The sequence below is a fragment of the Pogoniulus pusillus genome, chromosome 9 (assembly GCF_015220805.1).
Source record: "Pogoniulus pusillus isolate bPogPus1 chromosome 9, bPogPus1.pri, whole genome shotgun sequence".
NCBI lineage: Eukaryota > Metazoa > Chordata > Aves > Piciformes > Lybiidae > Pogoniulus > Pogoniulus pusillus.
The window spans coordinates 38,528,303-38,548,664 of NC_087272.1; the positions used below are offsets into that span (position 1 = coordinate 38,528,303).

At 49.1% G+C, this 20,362-nt stretch overlaps 1 protein-coding gene across 1 annotated transcript in view; it reads right to left on the reverse strand.

Moving 5' to 3' along the window:
• SCFD2 (sec1 family domain containing 2) overlaps positions 1–20,362 on the reverse strand; it is a 204,546-nt gene that overhangs the window by 90,932 nt on the left and 93,252 nt on the right. The window lies entirely within an intron of this gene.

Sequence of the window (20,362 nt, forward strand, 5' to 3'; positions counted from 1 at the left end):
AGGGAGGGGATTCTGCCCCTTGGCTCTGCTCTCCTCACACCCCACCTGCAGTCCTGGGGGCAGTTCTGGAGCCCCCAGCACAAGCAGGACATGGAAGTGTTGGAGGCAGTGCAGAGGAGGCCACCAAGGTGCTGAGAGGGCTGCAGCAGCTCTGCTCTGAGCACAGGCTGAGAGAGTTGGGGCTGTGCAGCCTGGAGAGGAGAAGGCTTGGAGGAGAGCTTGGAGTGGCCTTGCAGGATCTGAAGGAGGCTGCAGGAGGGCTGGGGAGGGACTATTGACAAGGTCTGGGAACGACAGGACAAAGGGTAATGGGTTTTAAACTGGCAGAGAGAAGACTTAGGCTGGATGTTAGGAAGTTGTTTGCAGTGAGGGTGGTGAGGCACAGGCACAGGTTGCCCAGGGAGGTGTTCAAGGCCAGGCCTTGAGCCACCTGTTCCAGTGGGAGGTGTCCCTGCCTATGTCAGGGAGGTTGGAACTGGCTGAGCTCTGAGCTCCCTTCCAACCTAAACCATTCTCTGATTCTATGTTTATGGAGATATCTCCTCAAGACTGATGTGAAACTTGCCTGGAGAGGGAGGAAAGCTTTCTCCTGGGAGCTATGTGATGAGGTTAGACAGTGGCTGGTGGTTTGGTGCCTGCTCCTTTGAACGTGGGCACCAAAGCAGAGGCAAAAGCTGTGGCTCAGCCATTGACTGCTGTGACTTAGGGGCCCTGTTCTGTCTCAATGTAGAGCTAAATGTTCTCCTCCAAAGCACTGTGCCACCTTGAAGAGTAGGATGCAGCCATAGTAAGTGTTGTTAGGATTTGGAACTGGCACCAAACTCATTCTGGCATTTACCTTGTGGAGCCTCTGGGGCTCGATAGCCTCCACCCCTAGTGACTCTGTGAATGAAATGCTGCCTCCCTCCCTTGCTTTATCATTCCATTTCCTCTCTCTGCTGGCAGCTGACCTCCATCACCTGCACTGCCAGAGTCATCTGGAAAGCCTGACAAGAGGACAGATAAAAAAGCAGGTGGCAAAAAAACTGCCTCCACCAACACTTTTCTTGCAGTTGGATTATTTTTCTTTCCTATTAAGATTCAAACCTGAGATTTCTGTTTGAGGTCTGCTGGGGGATTTTTCTCCTTTTTAAATGGCTACACTCACACAATAACCTCCATTACCATGCATTTGGTGCTGAAATATCAAAAGACATCAAAGTCCTGACCTGGCAGAAACCATTGGCTGAATCCTAGGGACCTAAGGGGTTTGAAGCATTCATCTTTTGGCAGCTGCAGCTTCTCCTGCAGGTGCAGGGGGAACGTTTTCCTTAAGCCAGTTTATTCATCTAGCTCCATTCAAAGGCTGCTTCACTCAGAGCTGAGAAAAACATCTTTGCTTGTTAGATACAGAGAAGCAATGAAGCAATTTCCAACTGACTGATAACAACCTGATTGCAGCAGATGAGGTCTAGTCAAGGGAAGCTTTTAGGACACTAAGATCTGTCAGGTCTACTACTAAGTGGAAATGAAAAACAACAACCCTTGCATTATATAAATGCATCAAAGTGCCTTTGGATTCAGTTCTTAAGAAGGCTGCTGCACAGTTTAAGGATTAAAATAGATTAAAAAATAGAACTGATTAAAACCAGGACCCATTAAAAATAGAACTCATTAAAATAGAACTCTGTAATCTCTTTGTTTAACATCTTTGTCATTGATATGGGCAGAGGAATCAGTGCACCCTCAGCAAGCTTGCAGATGGCACCAAGCTGTGTGGTACAGCTGACTTGCTGGAGGGTAGGGATCCAGCCAGAGGGACCTGGACAGGCTGCAGAGCTGAGCCCAGGCCAACCTCATGGCATTCAACAAGGCCAAGTGTCAGGTCCTGCATCTGGGTGGGTGCAATCCCAAGCACAACTCCAGGCTGGGTGGGGAATGGCTGAGAGCAGCCCTGAGGAACAGGACCTGGGGGTCTGGGCTGATGAAAAGCTCCACAAGAGCCTGCAGTGTGAGTGCAGCCCAGACACAACCCTGTGCTGGCTGCAGCCAGAGCAGTGTGGGCACAGGGCAAGGGAGGGGATTGTGCCCCTTGGCTCTGCTCTCCTCACACCCCACCTGCAGTCCTGGGGGCAGTTGTGGAGCCCCCAGCACAAGCAGGACATGGAAGTGTTGGAGCCAGTGCAGAGGAGGCCACCAAGGTGCTGAGAGGGCTGCAGCAGCTCTGCTGGGGACAGCAGAACTGGACACGACAGCACCATGGTGTTGCATTACAGCATCCCATAACCCAGAAGCTATGTTCCTGAAGGGCACATAAAGATGCCCTGCCCAGGTACCATAGCCCCCAAGAAAGCTGGCATGCTTGCTTTAAGGCACCACCGCTAACTGGTTCCCCTCTTGCTGTAGCTGTTGGAGGTTGTGTGTGAGGAACTGCTGCCTGTTGACAGCCAAAATGCACTTTGTCTCTAGCCCATCTGCATTCTACCAAGCAGAAAGCAGAGCATTATCTCCCAGAGACAACTCCTGGGGGAGCAGGGGAGCTCCTCTCAGCAGGACTTCCTGGCAGGAAGAGAGCAGAATGATGTAAGGGAGGTAGATTAGATTAAACCAAATAATGGAGAATGGATAAAGATGTAACCAGTGGCCTTAGAGTCCTGTGGGGATGGGCAAGGGAAAAAGCAAGTGGGGCTCAGCACCCAGCCAGCAACACAACTAATTGTTCATTAAGATGCATTTCTGCTATTAGGAGGAGACAAAAACCATGATGGCACCAGCAAGGTGCTGGAGGAGATGCAGCTTCTCCTGTCTCCAGGGGGGTTGTCTGCTGTGTTATTTCACTGGCTCTTAAACAGAAGAACAGAGGAAGCAGGAGGATGCCCTGGTGAAAGCTATGGAATCTGTGAATCTGGCTGATAAAAGTGCTAATCATGTGGAATTTAAGGTCCCAAAACAAATGGTTGTCCAGGCTGCCCAGCAGCCAGGGAGATGGCAGCAGTCCTGATCCTTCCCAGCACCCAGCAGCACTGCAGAGCAGCTCCCCTGGCCATGATGGCACAAACTGCTCAAGAAGCTGCACTGGGAAGCAGGTCAGGGAGTGATGGCAGCAGGTCAGGGAATGATGGCAGCAGTCCTGATCCTTCCCAGCACCCAGCAGCACTGCAGAGCAGCTCCCCTGGCCATGATGGCACAAACTGCTCAAGAAGCTGCACTGGGAAGCAGGTCAGGGAGTGATGGCAGCAGGTCAGGGAATGATGGCAGCAGTCCTGATCCTTTCCAGCACCCAGCAGCACTGCAGAGCAGCTCCCCTGGCCATGATGGCACAAACTGCTCAAGAAGCTGCACTGGGAAGCAGGCTGCAGGTACAACTTCAGCTGCCAGTCAAAAAAACCTCTGTCTCTCATTCTAAGCCAGGTAAAAGCTTGCTCTCAAGACCAGCTGAACCTTCTGTTCCTTATGAGGGATGGAAGATCAGAATGTCAGGGTCTGGAAGGGACCTCCAAAGCTCAGCCAGGCCAACTTTCCTGCCACAGTAGGATCACCCAGAGCAGGTCACACAGGAATACATCCAGGTAGGTTTGGAACATCTCCAGAGAGGGAGACTCCACAGGCCCCCTGGGCAGCCTGTGCCAGGGCTCTGCCACCCTCACAGGGAAAAAATTCCTCCTCATGTTTCCATGAAGCTTCCTCTGCCTCAGCTGCCACCCAGTGCCCCTTGTGCTGTCCCTGGGCATCACCCAGCAGAGCCTGGCTCCAGCTCCTGCCACTCACCTGCACACATTGAGAACCATTGCTGAGGTCACCTCTCAGGCTCTTCCTCTCCCCAGCTGCCTCAGGCTCTCCTCCTAACAGAGCTGTTCCATTCCTTTCAGCATCTTTGTGGCTCTGTGCTGGACCCTCTCAAGCAGTTTTATGTCCCTCTTGAACCAGACCTGGACACAGTGCTCCAGATGTGGCCTCAGCAGGGCACAGCAGTGGTGCAGGAGAACCTCTCTCGACCTATTAATCACAGCCATTTTAATCCACCCCAATGTCAGCCACACGAGGAAAAGAACCACTTCCTTCCATGCCCCCTTGCTAGAGAACACACAGAAGCAAGACACTGCTTGTGAAACATGCAAGTGGATTGTGTGAAGGAAATTCTGGAAGCAGCTAGTGGACAAAGCTGTGTTTGGAGGAAGAGTTCCTTCTCTCTACCTATTCCCATGCAAAACTCCAGATAAGGATGGCTTCCAGGCCAGCAACACTCCCTTCTGCCCTCTGTGCTAATAAGCACCTTCCTCTTTGATAAAGAGGCTTGAGACACAAAGCTGCTATTCATGGTGTGCAACTCTCCACTTTGATCACCAGCACTGGCCCTGTTCAGCACACAGCTTGGACATGTAAAGTCCTTGCAGCTGAGCTTCTTCTCTTAACTGAGTCTGAACTTCAGATGCCCTTGGCGGTGCCTGGTACCCTCCCGAGATGCCTTTCAGCTTCAGGATGCCCTCTGGGGGCATCTGCAATGTATCAGAGAAACCATTTCTACCAGAGCTGGGACCACAAGGCAGCACTTTGCCCATGGGGGCTGCAAACAGAAGCCTGAGGTCTGGGATGGTGCTCCAGAGTTCTTCATGGCAACCACTCCAGCAGCTGGACCAAAAAGCCATTAAAAATGTCACACAGAACTGATTCTCAGGGGCAAGAAGCATCAGTCCACCCAGTCCCCACCCCATCCCCAGGGAAAACAAACACCTTGGGAGAATTTGCCCCCATCAGAAGTGAATCTGAGGTGCCTAACAGTTTTGGGCACTGTAATACAGGAGAGATGTGGAGGTGCTGGAGCAGATCCAGAGGAGGGCAACAAACTTGGGGAAGGGCCTGGAGAGTAAATCTGATGATCTTACTGAGGGGGCTGGGGATGAGTAGTGTGAAAGAGTAGTCAAGAAAAACACTCAGAAGCTAAGCACAGCCAGCATTAGTGTTGCTCAGAGTGACCAGCATTAAGACTCAGATGCAACTGATTAGTCCCTGCTATTCCTTCTGCTGTCTCCTCCTTGGTGCACAGGATTTGCAGGAGTGTGAGCAGAGTGTGGAGGAGATGGCAGAAGGAAGCAGAAGATGAAGAAACGAGGAGAGCAGGCAGGCAGAGAGGGAGCTGGGGGTGCTGGCAGAGAGGAGCTGAAGAGGAGGCAGCAGTGCCCAGGTGGGCAGCAGAGCCAATGGCATCCTGGGCTGGCTCAGGAGCAGTGTGGGCAGCAGGACAAGGGAGGTTCTTGTGCCTCTGTGCTCAGCACTGCTCAGGCCAGCCCTGGAGTGCTGTGTCCAGTTATGGGCTCCTGAATTGCAGAGAGCTGTTGAGATGCTGGAAGGTGTGGAGAGAAGGGCAGCAAGGCTGGGGAGGGGCCTGGAGCACAGCCCTGTGAGGAGAGGCTGAGGGAGCTGGGGGTGTGCAGCCTGCAGCAGAAGAGGCTCAGGGCAGAGCTCATTGCTGCCTGCAGCTGCCTGCAGGGAGGCTGTAGCCAGGTGGGGTTGGGCTCTGCTGCCAGGCAGCCAGCAACAGAAGAAGGGGACAGAGCCTGAAGCTGTGGCAGGGCAGGTCTAGGCTGGATGTGAGGAGGAAGTTCCTGGCAGAGAGAGTGATTGGCATTGGAATGGGCTGCCCAGGGAGGTGGTGGAGTGGCCGTGGCTGGAGGTGTTTAAGAGGAGGCTGAATGAGGCACTTGGTGCCATGTGTTAGTTCATTAGAAGAGTTAGCTGATAGGTTGGGGGTGTTTTCCAACCTGGGTAACTCTGATTCTGTGATTCTCAGGGTGACAAGCAGCAGCCCAGCCACTCCCAGGGATAATCTTTGAACAGTCTGCCCCCATCAGAAGTGAATCTCAGGTACAGAACACAGCCTGACAGCCACTAACAGCACCGAGGCAGCCCTGCTGCTGAGCCCTACAGCCTCAAGCTCTGCTGTACCTTCCTTTTCACCTTGGCAAAAGCCTTCCCAGCAGAGGCAGGAGCACTGAGAGGAGGAGCACTGAGAGCAGGAGCACTGAGAGCAGGCATAAGCCAGCATGATTATTTCCACCCTTCAACAGTAGCTCTGTTTTTCCTAAGCCAGACACAAACACAGAGGCTGATTAATCAGCCACTGTCTGTAGCACAAATGCTTTCCCTATCCTCTTTGTCAGGGGACTCGTTCAGTAAGGGCACGGAGCTGGAAAGCAGACAACAATTCAGCATCATCACACCCATTTCTTACAGTTTCTTTTTGATAGATCAAAACACACACAAAAAAAACCCCAAACAAACCCTTACATTTAAAAAATAGTTTCATTTTAAGTGGAAGTTGTTGAGCAGGAGAGTGGTGAGAGGCTGGCAGGGGTTGCCCAGGGAGGTGGTTGAGGCCCCATGGCTGGAGGTGTTTGAGGCCAGGCTGGCTGAGGCTGTGTGCAGCCTGCTCTAGGGTAGGGTGTCCCTGGCCATGGCAGGGGGTTGGAACTGGCTGCTCCTTGCAAGAAGACATTAAAATGCTACTTTTCTAAGCCTTCCCAGAGAGAAGGTTGAAGATGACTGACTCCAAATCAAGCTTCAAAATCAGGTCCTTGGTCGAGTTTTCTTTCCCCTGACTGCACATTTTCCACCCTAAATTCCTTGCTTGTCTGGAGTGTTTTTAACATTAGGGTATTTGCTTTCTCTGTCTTTCACTTACAATAATATTTTCACAATTCCACTGGATGACTCAGGCCTCAGGTAATGATGTGAGAGGGTTAAATAGTCCTTTGGCTTGTTTTTCCTTCCATTTTTTCCCTCTCTGAACTCCAATGGAGTAACATTGCATAATGCAACAGATTTCCTTCTGGCTCCTTCTCATTAAGCTTTCATGCAGTGCAGTACCTGAATTCCTCAGTTTCATACAATCACAGAATCAAGCAGATTGGAAGAGACCTCCAAGCTCACCAAGTCAAACCAGCCCAGTTCACAGATCATAGCCTGAGGACTTTTTGCCCACTCCTTCTCCCTTCCCCTTCTTGCTCTGATATCCTTTTGGCAGCCAAGGAAAGAAATGTTTGTCAACTGAGATGGAGTGAGCTCTGTTCAGTCAGAGCTCTGTGTTAAAAGCAGAGGGATGCTGGTGCCCTACAGAGTTTTGGTGAGCACAGAACCAAGCAGGTTGGAAGAGAGCTCCAAGCTCAGGCAGCCCAACCTAGCACCCAGCCCTGCCCAACCAACCAGACCATGGCACTAAGTGCCCCAGCCAGGCTTGGCTGCAACACCTCCAGCCACGGCCACTCCTCCACCTCCCTGGGCAGCCCATTCCAATGCCAATCACTCTCTCTGCCAGGAACTTCCTCACAACATCCAGCCTAGACCTGCCCTGGCACAGCTTCAGACTCTGTCCCCTTCTTCTGTCCCTGGCTGCCTGGCAGCAGAGCCCAACCCCACCTGGCTACAGCCTCCCTGCAGGCAGCTGCAGGCAGCAATGAGCTCTGCCCTGAGCCTCCTCTGCTGCAGGCTGCACACCCCCAGCTCCCTCAGCCTCTCCTCACAGGGCTCTGCTCCAGGCCCCTCCCCAGCCTTGCTGCCCTTCTCTCCACACCTGCCAGCACCTCAACAGCTCTCTGCAATTCAGGAGCCCACAACTGGACACAGCACTCCAGGGCTGGCCTGAGCAGTGCTGAGCACAGGGGTGGGCACAAGAACCTCCCTTGTCCTGCTGCCCACACTGCTCCTGAGCCAGCCCAGGATGCCATTGGCTCTGCTGCCCACCTGGGCACACTGCTGTCCTATGCCACACTCTCCCCACTCTCACACTAAACAACTCCTTCCTCAGCTCCACTCTCAGCCTGCTCTGCCTCAGCTTCAAACCATTGCCCCTTGGCCTGTCTCTAGAGCCTCTGATGCAAAGTCCCTCTGCAGCCTTCCTGCAGGATCCCTTCAGCTCCAGGTCCCCCTGGAGTTTTCTCTTCTCCAGGCTGAACAACCCCAGCTCAGAGCAGAGCTACTCCAGCCCTTGGAACATCTTGGTAACCTCCTCTGGACTCATTCCAACATCCAGCAATAGAACAAGGGGACAGAGTCTGAAGCTGTGCCAGGGCAGGTCTAGGCTGGATGTGAGGAGGAAGTTCCTGGCAGAGAGAGTGATTGGCATTGGAATGGGCTGCCCAGGGAGGTGGTGGAGTCGCTGTCCCTGGAGGTGTTGAAGCCAAACCTGGCTGGGGCACTTAGTGCCATGGTCTGGTTGATTGGCCAGGGCTGGGTGCTAGGTTGGGCTGGATGACATTGGAGGTCTCTTCCAACCTGCTTGATTCTATGATCTCTGTGTTGTTCTTCTGCAAGGGACACCAGAACTAGAAGCAGGACTGGAGGTGAGGTCTGAGCAGAGCACAGTTAAAACCAAAGAAAAACATCTGTTTGAGAAGGATGACAAAATCCTTCCTGCAGGCTCCCTCCAGCTCTTGCCAGGCAGCTCTGATGTCCCCCTAGAACCTTCTCCTCTCCAGGCTTGCACAGCCCCAGCTCCCTCAGCCTGTCCCACAAAGAAATGGACTTGATGTCAGTAAAGAAATCCCTGCACTAAGAAAGGAATAACACAACTCACTGTGGGGAACCCCCCTGCATGGGCAGAGCTCTTTGCTTCCTATGAATAGAAGGAAATATTCTTTCTCTCAGCTTAGCTCTGTGTCAAGTTGTTTGGAGGCTTGAAAACCTGCCAGCTGTCTGGGCACACATATTTTACCACTGAAGTATGCTTTTGTTTTGGGATTGAGACACACACATACACTCACACACACACACTCCCCCACCTCCCCAGAAATGATGTAATCCCCAGTGGAAGACTGACAAGCTTTGAGATATTCCAAGTGCACAGCTGACACACGAAGCAGCGAGCGAGCAGGGGAGCTTTACTGGATGTCAGCCTGTGAGAACCCAGCCACGGCAGCAGATAACAGCCCTGCTCTGAGCAGAGCAGCAGTAGGACGTCACAAAGATGCTTCCAAGGAAGAAATCACCCAAGAAGGACCAATTATCTCCAAGAAAGATGGAAGGGGAGCATCTGCCTGTCGTAATTAGGGGCCCCGGCGACACTGTAGCCGAAAGGGATTTGGTACATTTGCAGTGTAATTACATTTCAGAGTGAAGCAGCACGAATTGGGGCTCCTGCAGCCTGTGGGGGAGAACTTCAGCTGCTTAGGGATGGAGGGAAAAACAGCAAAGCTCAGGGAACTTCATACCATCGATGCCCAGTATCTGGGACTTCTGCCTGGAGTAATCACAGAATTAACCAGGTTGGAATAGACCTTGGAGATCATGGTCTGGTTGACTGCACAGGGCTGGGGGCTGGGTTGGGCTGGATGAGCTTGGAGGTCTCTTCCAACATGCTTGAGTCTATGATTCTATCATCAAGTCCAAAATATCATCTAACCTTTCTAATGAACTAACCCATGCCACCAAGTGCCTCATGCAGCCTTCTCTTCAACACCTCCAGCCACGGCCACTCCACCACCTCCCTGGGCAGCCCATTCCAATGCCAATCACTCTCTCTGCCAGGAACTTCCTAACAACATCCAGCCTAGACCTGCCCTGGCACAGCTTCAGACTCTGTCCCCTTCTTCTGTTGCTGGCTGCCTGGCAGCAGAGCCCAACCCCACCTGGCTACAGCCTCCCTGCAGGCAGCTGCAGGCAGCAATGAGCTCTGCCCTGAGCCTCCTCTGCTGCAGGCTGCACACCCCCAGCTCCCTCAGCCTCTCCTCACAGGGCTCTGCTCCAGGCCCCTCCCCAGCCTTGCTGCCCTTCTCTCCACACCTTCCAGCACCTCAACAGCTCTCTGCAACTCAGGAGCCCACAACTGGACACAGCACTCCAGGTGTGGCCTGAGCAGTGCTGAGCACAGGGGTGGGCACAAGAACCTCCCTTGTCCTGCTGCCCACACTGCTCCTGAGCCAGCCCAGGATGCCATTGGCTCTGCTGTCCACCTGGGCACTGCTGCCTCCTCTTCAGCTCCTCTCTGTCAGCACCCCCAGCTCCCTCTCTGCCTGCCTGCTCTCAGCCACTCTGGCCCCAGCCTGTAGCACTGCATGGGGTTGCTGTGGCCAAAGTGCAGAACCCTGCACTTGGACTTGCTAGAACTCCTGGCACTGGACTGTGCCCATCTGTCCAGCCTGTCCAGGTCCCTCTGCAGAGCCCTTCTGCCCTTTAATAGATCCACACTTGCTCTCAACTTGGTGTCCCTGCAAACTCACTGATGCTGGACTCAATCCTCTCATCCAGATTTCAGTGAAGACATTGAACAGGACCATGCCCAGCACTGATCCCTGGGGCACAGCACCAATGCCAGCTGCCAGCTGGATGTGGTACCATTCACCACCACTCTCTGTGCCCAGCTCTCCAGCCAGTTCCTAACCCAGATGTATAAAGACCTGTACCACAAACACCCACAGAGAGCACCAGCAACAAAAGCCTGAGAGGAGATTTGGCTAAAGCAGGAACATTCCCACATTACATCCACACATTCCTCACAATGCCACAAATCCATGCAAGTCAAATACAGGTTTGTGCTGGGTCTGAGTTAAATAAATGTGTCTAATTGGCCATGACCACCTGTTGCCACCTTTCATCAGGCAGCTATTTCCATGACAGAGTTTGTTTTATGAAGAAAGAGGGAAATCAGAAGAGGATTAGACCATCTGGTTCCAAACCAGCCTCTGGTGATGCCTGCAGGGAGGCTGTAGCCAGGTGGGGTTGGGCTCTGATGCCAGGCAGCCAGCAGCAGAAGAAGGGGACAGAGTCTGAAGCTGTGGCAAGGCAGATCTAGGCTGGATGTGAGGAGGAAGTTCCTGGCAGAGAGAGTGATTGGCATTGGAATGGGCTGCCCAGGGAGGTGGTGGAGTGGCCGTGGCTGGAGGTGTTGCAGCCAAGCCTGGCTGGGGCACTTAGTGCCATGGTCTGGTTGGTTGGGCAGGGCTGGGTGCTAGGTTGGGCTGGCTGAGCTTGGAGCTCTCTTCCAGCCTACTTGAGTCTATCCTCACCAAAACTGTGTAGGGCACCAGCATCCCTCTGCTTTTAACACAGAGCTCTGACTGAACAGAGCTCACTCCATCTCATTTGACAAACATTTCTTTCCTTGGCTGCCAAAAGGATATCAGAGCAAGAAGTGGAAGGGGGGAGCAGGAGCAGGGGGCAAAAAGTCCTCAGGCTATGATCTGTGAACTTTCCTGTCTTGACAGCATCTGCAAATGAGAGCAGGAGGGTCACAGCAAAATGTAACTTGACCTGAACTTTAACCACCAGAGGTGACATTTACTCAACTATAAAATTCAAAACTAAACAAGAGCAAGGAGGGGGAGAGAGGGGCTGTGAGAGCACCTTCTCCGTGGTGATTTAAAATTGAAGGCCACAAGAGATTTGCCTCTCAAGGTCTGGAAGCAAGGTCTGGAGTACAACATGAAGAGATTAGAGAGAAAGAATTCGTTTTCAGTCAGGCAATGCTGTGAACTTCTGCTGGAGGTGAAGATATTTAGCTGCCGTTGAAAACAAAATGGTAGCAGCACCAAAACCAGTTCTAAGGGAGGTTATGTTGGGGAACAAAATGACAGCAGCACATAAAAGCAGTTCTAAGGAAGGTTCTTTGTGAAAACAAAATGACAGCAGCACTTAAAAGCAGTTCTAAAGAAGTTTCTGTTTGAGAACAAAATGGTAGCAGCACCAAAACCAGTTCTAAGGAAGGTTATGTTTGAGAACAAAATGGTAGCAGCACCAAAACCAGTTCTAAGGAAGGTTATGTTTGAGAACAAAATGGTAGCAGCACCAAAACCAGTTCTAAGGAAGGTTATGTTTGAGAACAAAATGGTAGCAGCACCAAAACCAGTTCTAAGGAAGGTTATGTTTGAGAACAAAATGGTAGCAGCACCAAAACCAGTTCTAAGGAAGGTTATGTTGGAAAACAAAATGGTAGCAGCACCAAAACCAGTTCTAAGGGAGGTTATGTTGGAAAACAAAATGATAGCAGCACTAAAACCAGTTCTAAGGGAGGTTAAGTTTGAGAACAAAATGATAGCAGCACCAAAACCAGTTCTAAGGGAGGTTATGTTTGAGAACAAAATGGTAGCAGCACCAAAACCAGTTCTAAGGAAGGTTATGTTTGAGAACAAAATGGTAGCAGCACCAAAACCAGTTCTAAGGGAGGTTATGTTGGAAAACAAAATGATAGCAGCACCAAAACCAGTTCTAAGGGAGGTTATGTTTGAGAACAAAATGGTAGCAGCACCAAAACCAGTTCTAAGGGAGGTTATGTTGGAAAACAAAATGATAGCAGCACCAAAACCAGTTCTAAGGGAGGTTATGTTTGAGAACAAAATGGTAGCAGCACCAAAACCAGTTCTAAGGAAGGTTATGTTTGAGAACAAAATGGTAGCAGCACCAAAACCAGTTCTAAGGAAGGTTATGTTGGAAAACAAAATGGTAGCAGCACCAAAACCAGTTCTAAGGAAGGTTATGTTGGAAAACAAAATGATAGCAGCACTAAAACCAGTTCTAAGGGAGGTTATGTTGGAAAACAAAATGATAGCAGCACCAAAACCAGTTCTAAGGAAGGTTATGTTGGAAAACAAAATGGTAGCAGCACCAAAACCAGTTCTAAGGGAGGTTATGTTGGAAAACAAAATGATAGCAGCACTAAAACCAGTTCTAAGGGAGGTTAAGTTTGAGAACAAAATGATAGCAGCACCAAAACCAGTTCTAAGGGAGGACACCTCCAACTAGAAGAGATTGTTCAAGGCCTCATTCAACCTAGTGTGAACACCTCCAGGGAGGGAGCAGCCACAACCTCCCTGGGCAACCTGTGCCAGTGTCTCACCACCCTCACTGCAAACAACTTCTTCCTAACATCCAGCTCCAATCTCCCTCCTGCCATTTTAAACCCATTCCTCTTCGTCCTGCCATCACAAGACCTTGTCAATAGTCCCTAACCCACCCTTCCTGGAGCCCCCTTCAGATACTGCAAGGCCACTCCAAGGTCTCCTCCAAGCCTTCTCTTCTCCAGGCTGCGGAGCCCCAACTCTCTCAGCCTGTCCTCTGGCATCTTGGTGGCCTCCTCTGCACTGGCTCCAACACTTCCATGCCCTTCTTGTGCTGGGGGCTCCAGAGTTGCCCCCTGGAGTGCAGGTGGGGTGTGAGGAGAGCAGAGCCAAGGGCAGAATCCCCTCCCTTGCCCTGCCCTTTCTTTGCTTTCCTTACTGAAGAGGTCACAGACTGCAGCAAGGCAGAGCTGTCTGACTGCAGCTCACGTCTGGAGGTTGCTGGCCTGACACAGACTGACCCAAATTCAAAGGAGGGAGTTCATCCCTGACAAAAACCTCATGGTAAGCACAGGAGAATGACCTCCACCACTGAGCTGAAGAAATAAACTATCTGGACTAGAACCACCTAAAGCTGCCTGTGCACCCCCTTGCCTCCCTCTCTAGCCTTGTGCCAGCAGATCCAGCACACAGCAGGGGACCAAAACAGGCACCGACCTGGCACTAATGACAGCAGAGTGCTTCAGAAACGCTTGCAGAGGAGTTGCAATGCAAGGAAGAAACATTTGCAACCTGCAGGGAACATCTTACCAGGCAGCTTATCATTAGTTTTCAGTCCTATTGATTAAAAATGGATTAAAAGTTGGTTAAGTTGGTTATAAATTGATTGGAAAGTCATTAAATTGGTTGAAATTTGAGTTATATATGATTAAATTGGTTTAAAATTGATTTAAAAGTGATTAAATTGGTTTAAATTTGAATTAAAAGTCATTACATTGGCTTAAATTTCATCTAATACTGATTATATTGGTTTAATTTTCATTTAAAAGTGATTACATTGGTTAAAAATTAAGTCAAAACTGATTAAATTGGTTTAAATGTCATTTAAAAGGGATTACATTGGTTTAAATTTGAGTCAAAACTGATTGAATTGGTTTAAATCTGATTTACAAGTGATTAAATTAGTTTAAATTTGAGTCAAAACTGATTAAGTTGATTTAAAAGTCATTACATTGGTTCAAATTTGAGTCAAAACTGATTAAATTGGTTTAATTTTGATTTAAAAGTGATTAGATTGCTTTAAATTTAATTCAAAACTTAATAAATTGGTTTAAATTTCATTTAAAAGTGATTAAATGGGTTTAAATTTGATTTAAAACTAATTAAATAGGTTTAAATTTGAGTCAAAACTGATTAAATTGGTTTAAGTTTGATTTAAAAGTGATTACATTGGTTTAAATTTGAGTCAAAACTGATTACATTGGTTGAAATTTCATTTAAAAGTGATTAAATTGGTTTAAATTCGATTCAAAACTGATTAAATTGGTTTAAATTTGAGTCAAAACTGATTAAATTGGTTTAAATTTGATTTAGAAGTCATTACATTGGTTCAAATTTTATTCAAAACTGATTAAATTGGTTTAAATTTGAGTCAAAACTGATTAACTTGGTTTAAATTTGATTTAGAAGTGATTACATTAGTTTATATTTGATTTAAAACTAATTAAATTGGTTCAAATTTGAGTCAAAACTGATTAAATTGGTTTAAGTTTGATTTAAAAGTCATTACATTGGTTCAAATTTGAGTCAAAACTGATTAAATTGGTTTAAATCTGATTTTAAAGTGATTTAATTGGTTTAAATTCGATTCAAAACTGATTAAATTGGTTTAAATTTGAGTCAAAACTGATTGAATTGGCTTAAATTTGATTTAAAACTGATTAAATTGGTTTAAATTTGAGTCAAAACTGATTACATTGGTTGAAATTCAATTTAAAAAACTATTACATTGGTTTAAATTTGATTTAGAAGTGATTAAATTGATTGAAAATTGCTTAAAATGTGATTAAATCTTGATTGAATTGATTGCAAACATTAAAGTCATTTAACATTGATTATAAAGTGATGAAAAACTGATTAAAAATGATGAAAACGGATTACATTGGCTAAAAATTGATGAAAATGGATGGAAATTGATTAAACTGATTTAAATTTGACTAAAATTGATTTAAAATTGATTGAATTTTGATTCTTTCTATTAAAATTGATTAAATGGATTTAAAGTTCATTAACATTATTATGTTTTTATTAAAGTGATCAATTTAATTGATTTAAAATTGATTACCTTGATTTACAAGTTGATTAAAAACTGATTAATTAGATTAAAGTGATCAATTTAATTGATTTCATTTTGATTACATTGATTTAAAAGTTGATTAAGAACTGATTAAATTGATTAAATCTTGATCAAATGCATTTAAAATGGATGTAATCAGCCTCTGCAGCTGCCTGCAGGGAGGCTGTAGCCAGGTGGGATTGGGCTCTGCTGCCAGGCAGCCAGCAACAGAGGAAGGGGACACAGCCTCAGTCTGTGGCAGGGCAGATCTAGGCTGGATGTGAGGAGGAAGCTCCTGGCAGAGAGAGTGATTGGCATTGGAATGGGCTGCCCAGGAAGGTGGTGGAGTCTGTGTGCCTGGAGGTGTTGCAGCCAAGCCTGGCTGGGGCACTTAGTGCCATGGTCTGGTTGGTTGGGCAGGGCTGGCTGCTAGGTTGGGCTGGCTGAGCTTGGAGCTCTCTTCCAGCCTGCTTGATTCTATGATTCTAAAGCAATTTCTGTTTCCATTTAGTGCTCCAAGCAAAACAAAACACAAAAAGGAGGCAACTGATGCTAGAAGCATCTTCAAAATGCTGCTGGGCTCACAGGGTGAAAAAGAAGAGTACAAATGATGAATGAAACCTGCACCCTATCAGTTTCCTGTTGCAGTTGGCAGAGGGACAGCAGCCTGCAGAGCTCCAGGCATATGGCTCATGTTAAGAAAAAAAAACACCCAAAAGCCAAAGGCTTCATGTTATAAACACTTCAATGAAAGTGATTATCCAGTCTGGAGCCAAGAGAGACCAGGTGCTGGAGACAAAAAGTAAGAAATATAAGGAGTTCTTTTTTTTGTTGTTGCTTTTTGATTCAAAAAGAGAAGAAAATGAAAGAGCCAAACACCCCTGGGCACACACTGGGGCTGCCTCCTACCATACAGCTTAATGCAAATCATGAAATCCAAACCAAACATCACAGAGTGGCTCAGGTGGGTGGGCAGAGGTCAGTGGGATGAGATTGAACAAGGCCAAGTGCAGGGTTCTACACTTTGGCCACAACAACCCCAAGCAGCACTGCAGGCAGAGAGGGAGCTGGAGGTGCTGGGAGAGAGGAGCTGAAGCTGAGGCAGCAGTGCCCAGGTGGGCAGCAGAGCTGCTACCTCCAGCCCTACCAGCTGAGAGCTCTCACACATGCAGAGGTGCACTGCTACCTCCAGCCCTACCAGCTGAGAGCTCTCACACATGCAGAGGTGCACTGCTACCTCCAGCCCTGCCAGCTGAGAGCTCTCACACATGCAGAGGTGCACTGCTACCTCCAGCCCTGCCAGCTGAGAGCTCTCACACATGCAGAGGTGCACTGCTACCTCCAGCCCTGCCAGCTGAGAGCTCTCACACATGCAGAGGTGCACTGCTACCTCCAGCCCTGCCAGCTGACAGCTCTCACACATGCAGAGGTGCACTGCTACCTCCAGCCCTGCCAGCTGAGAGCTCTCACACATGCAGAGGTGCACTGCTACCTCCAGCCCTGCCAGCTGAGAGCTCAGACATGGACAGCATAGTTGGCTGCCCTGCTGTCCTCCAGAGCACACCATGAAAGGCTCTACAAAGCCCCCACAGAGATCTGCAGCTGAAAAAGAAGAGTGCAGCTGAAAAAACAGACTTGATGATTGCTTTGCTGCTCTGTTAGCATTACTTTTGCATCCATTTGCAGCTGTGCACAGCTCTGTGTGGACATCTACAAAACTAAAGCAGTAGATCAGATAAACACAACATTTTAGAGGTTTGAGATTTGGGTTTTGTAACAGCTACCAAAAAGACTCACATCAAATGCCCAGAACTGGCATTCTGCTGAAGAGCATCACTTTCCATCATGTTTTTGGGCTGTTCAGTTTCCCCTCCAATCTGCAACCTTCTGCTGCAAAGAGTGATGGAGAACATATGTCTGTGGTCAATCACACCCAGGAGAAACCTTGGAGCTGTTACATTCAGTTTTATTACCCAGGACCTTAAGATAGTCTACCAAAAAGTGCTGTTCAATGTCTTTATTGATGATCTGGAGCAGGGGATTGAGTCCTGCAGCAGTGAGTTTGCAGATGACACCAAGCTAGGAGCAGCTGTGGAGCTGTTGGAGGGTAGCAGAGCCCTGCAGAGGGACCTGGCCAGGCTGGATGGGTGGGCAGAGGCCAATGGGATGAGATTGAACAAGGCCAAGTGCAGGGTTCTGCACTTTGGCCACAGCAACCCCAAGCAGCACTACAGGACATCACTGCTGCCAGCTGGATGTGCCACCATTCACCACCACTCTCCGGGCCTGGCCCTCCAGCCTGTGCTCACAGCACAGCTGCTGCAGCCCTCTCAGCATCTTGGTGGCCTCCTCTGCACTGGCTCCAACACTTCCATGTCCTGCTTGTGCTGGGGGCTCCAGAACTGCCCCCAGGACTGCAGGTGGGGTGTGAGGAGAGCAGAGCCAAGGGGCACAATCCCCTCCCTTGCCCTGTGCCCACACTGCTCTTGCTGCAGCCAGCACAGGCTTGTGTCTGGGCTGCACTCACACTGCAGGCTCCTGTGGAGCTTTGCATCACCCCAGACCCCCAGGGCCTGTTCCTCAGGGCTGCTCTCAGCCATTCCCCACACAGCCTGGAGCTGTGCTTGGGATTGCACCCACCCAGGTGCAGGACCTTACCCTTGGCCTTGTTGAATGCCATGAGGTTGGCCTGGGCACAGCTCTGCAGCCTGTCCAGGTCCCTCTGGATGGATCCCTGCCCTCTAGCAAGTCGACTGTGCCACACAGCCTGGTGCCATCTGCACACCTGCTAAGGGTGCACTGATTCCTCTGCCCATGTCACTGACACCCAGTATGCAACAAAGGAGACAGAATTTTACATCATGAACTAAAGAACCTCTGTATTAAAACCTTCATTCAGCTGCCCCTTTGTCCAGAAGCATAGACTCAGATGCTCACTTTTACTGAGGACCCGTGCAGACTGCCAATGAAGCACAGAACTATCTCCTGAAATCCATGGAGTTACTGAGAGGTTATGGAACATAACACAAGTACAACATCCCTTCTGACCTCCATCTGTGCTTGCAACTTGATAACCTCAGAGCACAGACAGCCACAAGGGAAGGATCTGTGTACACAGGAACTCAGCTTCGCTTTGGTACATGAATAAAGCTTTAGAGACTTCAGATCCTCTCAGAACCAAGAGAAACTGGGAACGTTGTGATTCAAGCTACTGCCAATCACAGGAGGAAAAGCAAATAATGAAAATGGAGGGTTAGAAGTGACTGCAGTGTGTTTAAAGAAGGCATCAACGCAAGAAAGACATGGAACTGTTTGAGCCAGTCCAGAGGAGGCCACCAAGATGCTGAGAGGGCTGCAGCAGCTCTGCTGTGAGCACAGGCTGAGAGAGTTGGGGCTGTGCAGCTTGGAGAAGAGAAGGCTTCCAGGAGACCTTGGAGTGGCCTTGCAGTATCTGAAGGGAGCTACAGGAGGGCTAGGGAGGGACTACTGACAAAGTCTTCTCATGACAGGATGAGGAGGAATGGGTTTAAAGTGGCAGAAGGGAGACTGCAACTGGATGTTAGGAAGAAGATGTTTGCAGTGAGGGTGGTGAGACACTGGCACAGGTTGCCCAAGGATCTTTGTGATCTTTGATCACATTGGGTGATTCTGTGCTCCACAATCTCCCTGGAAGCATTCAAGGCCAGGCTGGATGAGGCCTTGAGCAACCCATTCTAGTGGGAGATGTCCCTGCCTATGCTGGGGGGCTGGAACTGGCTGACCTTTGAGGTCCCTTCCAACCTAAACCATTCTATGCTTCTAAGACTCTATCACTGATGCTGTGAGGGCAGCTCCAAACAGTGGATAAGATGTGCAGTGCACATCAAAAACACAGGAGAGGAACCCTCAGTGAGAAACCTCCAACAGTGCAGGCATCATGGCATGGGGTATTAAATCAGCAGCACAGTGCAGCCAGGACTGACTATGCCCATTCCTACACCAAGAGTCCTAACCATGGCAGCACTTCAGAGCCAAAACCAGGGCAGAGCACTCAGACAACACCTGCATTTGGAAGTGTCCACAGGCAATATTACCAGGAGCATTAATCCACCTCTTTTGAGACTCCTCATTCAGGCTCATTCTCAGCAAAGGCTCCTCATAACATCTTGATTTATGTTCCCTACCTCCAAGATGACCTGGTCAGTGACCTGCTGTGGTAGCAACCAAGGGGGAAAGCGACAGCAGGAAGTGAGATCTCCTCCTGTCGTTCAGATGAAGTCACCCTGGAGCCATTGCTCCTTCATTTTAATTAATGCTCTCAGCAATTATTTGCTGGTGAAATGTGGCAGCAGCAGCAAAAGGTTAGGGCTTTCCTAGGCCATGAGTGCTCATCTAAATAAAGGCTTAGTCTGCTGTTTTTAAGGGCAAATGTCCCTGTTGTTTCAGGATATCTTGAGCAATTTGTGGGTTCGTTGTGGTCAGGATCCAGAGGGGATTGGTGTAGGTATAAAACTCAGGCTTTACAAAATGCTCCTTAGTCTTTCTGAAATTGCCCAACAACAGCTAAAACAAAACACAGCCCAATCCAGGACTCCCTGAGCTTTTGCATGGGGAACACCAGGACATGAAACTGGAGTCCACTTTACTAAAGTTAGGCTGAAAACTCTGCCCAGGCTTCAGGAAAAAAAGCTACTCAGCTGTGGAAAGAGCTTAGCACTAAATGAATGCAGCTACAAGCAGTGACAAACCTCTTCTGTTACTGTATGCATCTGTCTCTTAGAATCATGGAATCAAGCAGGTTGGAAGAGAGCTCCAAGCTCAGCCAGCCCAACCTAGCACCCAGCCCTGCCCAACCAACCAGACCATGGCACTCAGTGCCCCAGCCAGGCTTGGCTTCAACACCTCCAGCCACAGCCACTCCACCACCTCCCTGGGCAGCCCATTCCAGAGCCAATCACTCTCTCTGCCAGGAACTTCCTCCTCACATCCAGCCTAGACCTGCCCTGGCACAGCTTCAGGCTGTGTCCCCTTCTTCTGTTGTGGTTGCCTGGGAGAAGAGACAAATGCCACCTGGCTACAGCCTCCCTTCAGTCACACCTGGCTACAACCTCCCCATGGCACAACTTGAGGCTGTGTCTCCTCACTCTCTTTCTGCTTTGTTTGCTTCTATTTCCTTTACTTCTTGTGAAGCTAATATTTAAAAGCACTGGAATGGACTGCCCAGGGAGGTGGTGGAGTCACCATCCATGGAGGTGTTTAAGAATCACAGAATCAGTCAGGGTTAGTAGGGACCACAAGGATCAGC